General features: G+C 48.2%; 1 protein-coding gene across 1 annotated transcript in view; it reads right to left on the reverse strand.

The window, feature by feature from the left end:
* The window catches only part of tjap1 (tight junction associated protein 1 (peripheral)), a 40089-nt gene extending 34569 nt beyond the window's left edge, over positions 1-5520 (reverse strand). Inside the window, exon 1 of the mRNA XM_061966982.1 lies at positions 5236-5520. The gene's annotated coding sequence lies outside the window, so the exon portion shown is untranslated. The remainder of the gene's footprint in view (positions 1-5235) is intronic.
* Positions 5521-10000: the final 4480 nt, after the last annotated feature.

The raw sequence follows: 10000 nt of genomic DNA on the forward strand, positions 1-10000 counted from the left end.
AGAGCACAGCGGGAGACAGCGTGCAGGTAAAAGGGTATGTAACGCTTAAACCAAAAATTAACAAAAGGCAAGTCCCGCTAGGAAAAGGCACTGAAGCATTGGGATGGCTATGTAAAACAAAAGTAAAACTGAACTGGCTACAAAGTCAACAAAAACAGAATGCTGGACGACCGCAAAAACTTACAGCGTGTGGAGAAAAGACGGCGTCCACAAAGCACATCCGTGCATGACATGACAATCAACAGTGTCCCCACAAAGAAGGATAGCGTACGCACAACTTAAATAGTCTCGATTGCGAAAACAAAGCAGGTGCGGGCAATAGCACTCAAAGGAAGGCGTGAGAACACCAACAAAACAGGAAGGGTCACCAAAATAACGGCGCAAGACAGGAACTAAAGCACTACACACAGGAAACAACAACAAACTCAAAATAAGGCACGACAACCTGTTGGAGTTTCATTTTTTAAAGGAGAACATTATCACCAGACCTATGTAAGCGTCAATATATACCTTGATGTTGCAGAAAAAAGACCATATTTTTTTTTAACCGATTTCCGAACTCTAAATGGGTGAATTTTGGCGAATTAAACGCCTTTCTATTATTCGCTCTCGGAGCGTGACGTCACATCGGGAAGCAATCCGCCATTTTCTCACTTTCGTCGGTGTGTTGTCGGAGGGTGTAACAACACGAACAGGACGGATTCAAGTTGCACCAGTGGCCCAAAGATGCGAAAGTGGCAAAAAATTGGACGAAATTTGTTCAAAATACGAGGGTGTGGGGAAAGCCGACGAAATGGTCAGTCGTTTGTTCCGCACACTTTACCGACGAAAGCTATGCTACGACAGAGATGGCAAGAATGTGTGGATATCCTGCGACACTCAAAGCAGATTCATTTCCAACGATAAAGTCAAAGAAATCTGCCGCCAGACCCCCATTGAATCTGCCGGAGTGTGTGAGCTATTCAGGGACAAAGGCCCTCGGTAGCACGGCAAGCAATGGCGGCAGTTTGTTCCCGCAGACGAGCGAGCTAAACCTCCTGGATGTTTTGGCTCACACCGTCCCTTATGCCACCGAAGATGATCAAGAGAAGAATATCGACCCTAGCTTCCCTGGCCTGCTGATATCAACTCCAAAACTGAACAGATCAGCTTTCAGGAAAAGAGAGCGGATGAGGGTATGTCTACAGAATATATTAATTGATGAAAACTTTATTCATTACTCGCGGTTTTACGTAAAGTATTATACATAAACTGTGTTTACCAATAATTTAGCTTAAAAACATTTATTTTTTTCAATCATTCGAGTACATTCGGATAGGTATTTTGTGTCTATTTAGGTATGGTTAACCTGAGTGCTGATGGTTAAAATCAGGCACTTTGAAGCTTTTTTAGGGATATTGCGTGATGGGTAAAATTTTGAAAAAAACTTCGAAAAATAAAATAAGCCACTGGGAACTGATTTTAAATGGTTTTAAGCCTTCTGAAATTGTGATAATGTTCCCCTTTAACCTTCTCTGCTGGTGGTGTGCCTCCGTATTTTTTTTTTAATGAAAAAAATGTGCCTTGGCTCAAAAAAGGTTGAAAAACACTGCCCTAACCCACCTACAGTGAGGTCCACAAGTATTTGCACACCCTGCAATTTTGCAAGTTCTCCCACTTAGAAATTAGGGAAAGGTCTGAAATGTTCATCATAGACGTATTTCCACTATTAGAGACATAATCTAAAAAGAAAAATCCGGAAATCACATTGTATGATTTTTTAATGATTTATTTGTATGTTACTGGGGTTCATAAGTATTTGCACACATGAGAATCAGCAAGAATGATGACTCTCAAAGAGCTGTCAGTCTTCCTTAAAAAAAAGTCCACCTTTACACCACAACTAATCACCCACCCACCAACCCTTTGAGCTCATTAAAGTCACCTGTGCAGCCCACAGTCAGTCAAGGTCCAACTGCTACCATGGGCCAGACCAAAGAGCTGTCAAAAGAGACCAGAGACAAAATTGTAGAGCTCCACAAAGCTGGAAAAGGCTTATGGGACAATTGGGAAGCAGCTTGGTGATAATAGATCAACTGTTGCTGCAATTGTTAGAAAATGGAAGAGGCTAAACATGACTGATATTCTACCTCGGACTGGGGCTCCATGTAAGATCTCTCCTCGTGGAAGAAAAGTGAGGAATCAGCCCAGAACTACACGGCAGGACCTGGTGAATGACCTGAAGAGAGCTGAGACCACTGTTTCCAAGGCTGCTATCAGTAGAACACTACGGCATAGTGCTTTAAAATCATGCATCGCACGGAAGGTTCCCCTGCTTAAGTCGGCCCATGTCCACGCCCGTCTGAAGTTTTCCAATGGCCATCTGGATGATCCAGAGGAGTCATGGGAGAAAGTCATGTGGTCAGATGAGGCCAAAATAGAACTTTTTGGTATAAACTCCACTCGTTGGGTTTGGAGGAAAAATAAGGATGAGTATCATCCCAAGAACACCATCCCTACAGTGAAGCATGGTGGTAGAAACATCCTGCTTTGGGGGTGCTTTTCAGCAAAGGGGACAGGACGACTGCCCTGTATTAAGGAGAGGATGGACGGGGACATATATTGTGAGATTTTGGCCAAAAACCTCCTTCCCTCAGTCACAGCATTGAAGATGGGTCATGGCTGGGTCTTCCAACATGACAATGACCCGAAGCACACAGCCAGGATAACCAAGGAGTGGCTCCATACCAAGCATATCATGGTTCTGGAGTGGCCTAACCAGTCTCCAGACCTAAATCCAATAGAAAATCTTTGGAGAGAGCTGAAGCTTTGTGTTGCTCGGCGACAGCCCCGAAACCTGACAGATCTACAGAAGATTTGTGTGGAGGAGTGGGCCAAAATCCCGGTTGCCGTGTGTGCAAACCTGGTGAAGAACTATAGGAAACCTTTGACCTGTGGAATGGCAAACAATGGCTTCTGCACTCAGTGACGTGCAGTCACTAGAGGCAGGTGAGGCGGGGCCTCACCTGCCATCATGGAAAGAAAAAAAATTTAAAAAGAAAAAAATATATATTAAATTGTTAAATGTATCCAGTGATTATACTATAAAGTTATTTTCCATTTAACTTCACCAGTTTTAGATTATTTGTATTCAAAATCGCTGAATTTTCACATTTGCCGTTCAAATACTGAGAAGAGACGGTGCGGTGAACAGCAGCCAGTCGAGGCACGTCAATCAGTGCCTCAACATGGACGGACTCGGCTAACTGCTGGTCTGCTGTGCAGTGAGACCGTATTGCTATATGAATTATATTATACATTTCCATAGTTTAGTTAGCTGAGGTATATAATGTACAGTGTATTTTGTCAACAACTGTATGTGTGTAAAGTATTTCTTGTGCTGAGCGATCATAAAACGGCTGCAAAAAACGCACTGGCTGAGGCTCGCCTCCTGCACCCCCGCCGTAGAATGCACGGCAACCCCTAATGGGAGTGTTATATCAACTAAAGCCCACACTTAAACTTTCCACGTGCAAGATTGAATCTATTTAAAAAAGTTATTTCATAAGAAGCCAAAAAGTGCAAAAACAATAATGTTTGTGTTGGAGGAGTTGTGAATGACTGCTGGGCCACAACATTAGGTACGTCTGCAGACTTCAGGTGTACATAATTCACAACTCCTCCAACACGAACATTATTGTTTTTGCACTTTTTGGCTTCTTATTAAATAACGTTTGTAACCTATTTTTATGGGCTTTCCTCTTTGTGATGTTAAGTTCCTGTTATGCGCTGTTATACAGTATATGCCTTGAGCTCTTATTTTGAAGGCGCTAAGAGCGGAATTTTGACACGTTGGAGTGGAGCGGAAGTTTTTGAAAGAAGGTAAATAAAGTGGTCCTCGTGTAAACTGGAGCCTCCGTGTTTGTTATTTTGTAGTTTCATACAGTATAGGCGACATTTATAAACCCTCGGTTACACTTTTTAAAATAGATTCAATCTTGCACGTGGAAAGTTGAAGTGAGGGCTTTAGTTGATATAACACTCCCATCAGGGGGTTCATTAATCCAGCACAGCAGCGGCGCATTTTAAGTAAAGGTAAGACCATAATAACGTTTTTTTATTGAATGTGCTTTTTTGTGTGCTACAGTTTGTATGTGTAAAGTTAAAGTTAAGTTAAAGTACCAATGATTGTCACACACACACACACTAGGTGTGGTGAAATTTGTCCTCTGCATTTGACCCATCCCCTTGATCACCCCCTGGGAGGTGAGGGGAGCAGTGGGCAGCAGCGGCGCCGCGCCCGGGAATCATTTTTGGTGATTTAACCCCCAATTCCAACCCTTGATGCTGAGTGCCAAGCAGGGAAGAATGCTGGTATGAGCTTTTAAACATAACCCGTTAACTGCTGCCAATCAAATGGTGAATAAGATACTCTTTAGAGTTCATATGTTTGTAAATCTGACTGTGATGAAGTCAGTGCCTCACCAGTCATCAACCTCACCGCACGTCACTGTCTGCACTAAATATTAACACTGATGTTCTCATGTGTGCAAATACTTATGAACCCCAGTAACATACAAATAAATAGTTTTAAAAAAATCATACAATGTGATTTCCGGATTTTCCTTTTAAGATGATGTCTCTAATAGTGGAAATAAATCTACGATGAACATTTCAGACCTCTCCCTAATTTCTAAATGGGAGAACTTGCAAAATTGCAGGGTGTGCAAATACTTGTGGACCTCACTGTACATCACAGTAAGGGTGAATTCGCCTCATTGGAGGCTTTTTTGTTGGTATTAGAGCTATTTTTTATGTTAGCAGGTTTATTCTGAATATGTGTTTTGTCTGGAACGGATTACTTGGATTCACAAAATTGCTCCGGGTGTGGTGAGATTCAGTCTCCGTCGAACCTTTTGGAACGGGTAGCGAAGCCGAGGCACCACAGCACAGTACTTGTGTTGTTTCACTGACCAAAAGACCAAATGGTGCGTTTGAGGTCAATGTGTTGATGAGTTGCCATGGCAACAAGTGATCTATCAACACTGTTTTGTTCCTCAGCGGTTCAAAGACGACAGCGCCACCTTCAGTCCTTCCCCAGCTGACCACACGCACGCACACGCACGCACATAAAGCCGGACTGATACCGAGCCGAGGCGGGCGGGGCCGAGGGGCCGGTGATCGAAGTCCAACATGGCCGCACCTGGGCTAACGGAGCGATCAGACAAAGCCACGCCCACAGCCGAACCTGCTCACCTCGGTGTTGGGCCCGGTGGTCCGCCAACGGCACACCGAGCCGAGCGGAAACTTTAGCCGAAGCTTCGCTCTCCGGCGCGGCGGGCTCCCCAGCGATCCGACGCCGGGAGCGAGCGACGATCCTCGGCCGTCGAGCTGCTGCTGGACGCGGGCGGCGAGAGGATCAAAAGTCGCCGTGGAGCCTTCGAGCGAGCGGCGAAAATCACTCGGAGAAAGTTGATGTGCTCTTCGCCTTAACTGTCGCCATCTTCGCCCGCGGGGCATCATGGGTAATCCTCTTCTGGAATCCCGTGCGCCCCTCCCCTCCCTGTGCGTACTGCGCGTAGTGACGTCTTCACACCGTGACGTCACCGCCTCCTGATCACATGATCGATTCACTTGATTGTTTTTGCTTCGCATTCAAAATGGACGATGTGTTGTGGAGGTTCATTTGTGTCTTTATTGAGAACGCTCCTTTTTATACTGAACTTATGTCACTTTGAATTTTGTGAACTGAATTTTTTTTGCATCAAGTGATGCCGACAATTTCATAGAATTAAATGTTGAGAGCAAAAAGTGGGTGTTTAAAAATTCAGTTTGTTAAAATACAGTGTTTTGAAATTAAATGTGTAAACAATCAGTAGAGAAATAATTTTATAAAAATAAAGTGTCTAAAAATTTAGTGCAGAAATATTCAAGGTATATTTTTTTTTAACAATGAACATACATATACAAACACATTGAAGCACTTCCGATATAATACAATTCAACATAATAAATCTATTTCAAACAATTATCATGCAAACAAAAAACTGTTAAAGTAAAAGTAAATATCAATCAATCAATCAATGTTTATTTATATAGCCCTAAATCACAAGTGTCTCAAAGGGCTGCACAAGCCACAACAACATCCTTGGTACAGAGCCCACATAAGGGCAAGGAAAAACTCACCCCAGTGGGACGTCGATGTGAATGACTATGAGAAACCTTGGAGAGGACCGCATATGTGGGTAAGCCCCCCTAGGGGAGACCGAATGCAATGGATGTCGAGTGAGTCTGACATAATATTGTGAGAGTCCAGTCCATAGTGGATCCAACATAATAGTAAGAGTCCAGTCCATAGTGGGGCCAGCAGGAAACCATCCCGAGCGGAGACGGGTCAGCAGCGCAGAGATGTTCCCAACCGATGCACAGGTGAGCGGTCCACCCCGGGTCCCGACTCTGGACAGCCAGCACTTCATCCATGGCCACCGGACCTGTGTGTCTCCCCCTCCACCAGGGAGAGGGGGGAGCAGAGGAGAAAGGAAAATAAACGGCAGATCAACTGGTCTAAAAAAAGGGGGGCTATTTAAAGGCTAGAGTATACAAATGAGTTTTAAGATGGGACTTAAATACTAAATATAAAAGACAATACAGATTACATAGATATATAAAAGACAATAGAGATTTTATATATATATATATTTATATTGTATTTATTTATATACATATATATTTATATTATATTATATTTATATATCCATCCATCCATCCATCTTCTTCCGCTTATCCGAGGTCGGGTCGCGGGGGCAGCAGCCTAAGCAGGGAAGCCCAGACTTCCCTCTCCCCAGCCACTTCGTCCAGCTCCTCCCGGGGGATCCCGAGGCGTTCCCAGGCCAGCCGGGAGACATAGTCTTCCCAACGTGTCCTGGGTCTTCCTCGTGGCCTCCTACCGGTCGGACATGCCCTAAACACCTCCTTAGGGAGGCGCTCGGGTGGCATCCTGACCAGATGCCCGAACCACCTCATCTGGCTCCTCTCGATGCGGAGGAGCAGCGGCTTTACTTTGAGCTCCCCCCGGATGACAGAGCTTCTCACCCTATCTCTAAGGGAGAGCCCCGCCACCCGGCGGAGGAAACTCATTTCGGCCGCTTGTACCCGTGATCTTGTCCTTTCGGTCATAACCCAAAGCTCATGACCATAGGTGAGGATGGGAACGTAGATCGACCGGTAAATTGAGAGCTTTGCCTTCCGGCTCAGCTCCTTCTTCACCACAACGGATCGATACAGCGTCCGCATTACTGAAGACGCCGCACCGATCCGCCTGTCGATCTCACGATCCACTCTTCCCTCACTCGTGAACAAGACTCCGAGGTACTTGAACTCCTCCACTTGGGGCAAGATCTCCTCCCCAACCCGGAGATGGCACTCCACCCTTTTCCGGGCGAGAACCATGGACTCGGACTTGGAGGTGCTGATTCTCATCCCAGTCGCTTCACACTCAGCTGCGAACCGATCCAGTGAGAGCTGAAGATCCTGGCCAGATGAAGCCATCAGGACCAAATCATCTGCAAAAAGCAGAGACCTAATCCTGCAGCCACCAAACCGGATCCCCTCAACGCCTTGACTGCGCCTAGAAATTCTGTCCATAAAAGTTATGAACAGAATCGGTGACAAAGGGCAGCCTTGGCGGAGTCCAACCCTCACCGGAAACGTGTCCGACTTACTGCCGGCAATGCGAACCAAGCTCTGACACTGATCATACAGGGAGCGGACCGCCACAATCAGACAGTCCGAAACCCCAAACTCTCTGAGCACTCCCCACAGGACTTCCCGAGGGACACGGTCGAATGCCTTCTCCAAGTCCACAAAGCACATGTAGACTGGTTGGGCAAACTCCCATGCACCCTCAAGGACCCTGCCGAGAGTATAGAGCTGGTCCACAGTTCCACGACCAGGACGAAAACCACACTGTTCCTCCTGAATCCGAGGTTCGACTATCCGGCGTAGCCTCTTCTCCAGTACACCTGAATAGACCTTACCGGGAAGGCTGAGGAGTGTGATCCCACGATAGTTAGAACACACCCTCCGGTTCCCCTTTTTAAAGAGAGGAACCACCACCCCGGTCTGCCAATCCAGAGGCACTGCCCCCGATGTCCACGCGATGCTGCAGAGTCTTGTCAACCAAGACAGCCCTACAGCATCCAGAGCCTTAAGGAACTCCGGGCGGATCTCATCCACCCCCGGGGCCTTGCCACCGAGGAGCTTTTTAACTACCTCAGCAACCTCAGCCCCAGAAATAGGAGAGCCCACCACAGATTCCTCAGGCACTGCTTCCTCATAGGAAGACGTGTTGGTGGGATTGAGGAGGTCTTCGAAGTATTCCCTCCACCGATCCACAACTTCCGCAGTCGAGGTCAGCAGAACACCATCCGCACCATACACGGTGTTGGTAGTGCACTGCTTCCCCTTCCTGAGGCGGTGGATGGTGGTCCAGAATCGCTTCGAAGCCGTCCGGAAGTCGTTTTCCATGGCTTCCCCGAACTCCTCCCATGTCCGAGTTTTTGCCTCCGCGACCGCTGAAGCCGCACACCGCTTGGCCTGTCGGTACCTGTCCGCTGCCTCAGGAGTCCCATGAGCCAAAAGAACCCGATAGGACTCCTTCTTCAGCTTGACGGCATCCCTCACCGCCGGTGTCCACCAACGGGTTCTAGGATTACCGCCACGACAGGCACCAACTACCTTGCGGCCACAGCTCCAATCAGCCGCCTCGACAATAGAGGTGCGGAACATGGTCCACTCGGACTCAATGTCCAGCACCTCCCTCGTGACATGTTCAAAGTTCTTCCGGAGGTGGGAATTGAAACTCTCTCTGACAGGAGACTCTGCCAGACGTTCCCAGCAAACCCTCACAATGCGTTTGGGCCTGCCAGGTCTGTCCGGCATCCTCCCCCACCATCGCAGCCAACTCACCACCAGGTGGTGATCGGTAGAAAGCTCCGCCCCTCTCTTCACCCGAGTGTCCAAAACATGAGGCCGCAAATCCGATGACACAACTACAAAGTCGATCATAGAACTGCGGCCTAGGGTGTCCTGGTGCCAAGTGCACATATGGACACCCTTATGCTTGAACATGGTGTTCGTTATGGACAATCCGTGACGGGCACAAAAGTCCAATAACAAAACACCACTTGGGTTCAGATCCGGGCGGCCATTCTTCCCAATCACGCCTCTCCAGGTTTCACTGTCGTTGCCAATATGAGCGTTGAAGTCCCCCAGTAGAACGAGGGAATCACCCGGGGGAGCACTCTCAAGTACTCCCTCGAGTGAATCCAAAAAGGGTGGGTACTCTGAGCTGCTGTTTGGCGCGTAAGCGCAAACAACAGTCAGGACCCGTCCCCCCACCCGAAGGCGGAGGGAAGCTACCCTCTCGTCCACCGGGTTGAACTCCAACATGCAGGCTCTGAGCCGGGGGGCAACAAGAATTGCCACCCCAGCCCGTCGCCTCTCACTGCTGGCAACGCCAGAGTGGAAGAGAGTCCAGCCCCTCTCGAGAGAACTGGTTCCAGAGCCCTTGCTGTGCGTCGAGGTGAGTCCGACTATATCCAACCGGAACTTCTCTACCTCGCGCACTAGCTCAGGCTCCTTCCCCCCCAGCGAGGTGACGTTCCACGTCCCAAGAGCTAGCTTCTGTAGCCGAGGATCGGACCGCCAAGTGCCCTGCCTTCGGCTACCGCCCAGCTCACATTGCACCCGACCTCTATGGCCCCTGCTATGGGTGGTGAGCCCATTGGAGGGGGGACCCACGTTGCCTCTTCGGGCTGTGCCCGGCCGGGCCCCATGGGGACAGGCCCGGCCACCAGGCGCTCGCCATCGTGCCCCAACTCCGGGCCTGGCTCCGGAGGGGGGCCCCGGTGACCCGCGTCCGGGCGAGGGAAATCTGAGTCTCGGTTCTTGCATTTGCATAGAAGTCTTCGAGCTGCTCTTTGTCTGATCCCTCACCTAGGACCTGTTTGTCTTGGGAGAC

The sequence above is a fragment of the Nerophis lumbriciformis genome, linkage group LG02 (genome assembly GCF_033978685.3).
Source record: "Nerophis lumbriciformis linkage group LG02, RoL_Nlum_v2.1, whole genome shotgun sequence".
NCBI classification, from domain to species: Eukaryota; Metazoa; Chordata; class Actinopteri; order Syngnathiformes; family Syngnathidae; genus Nerophis; species Nerophis lumbriciformis.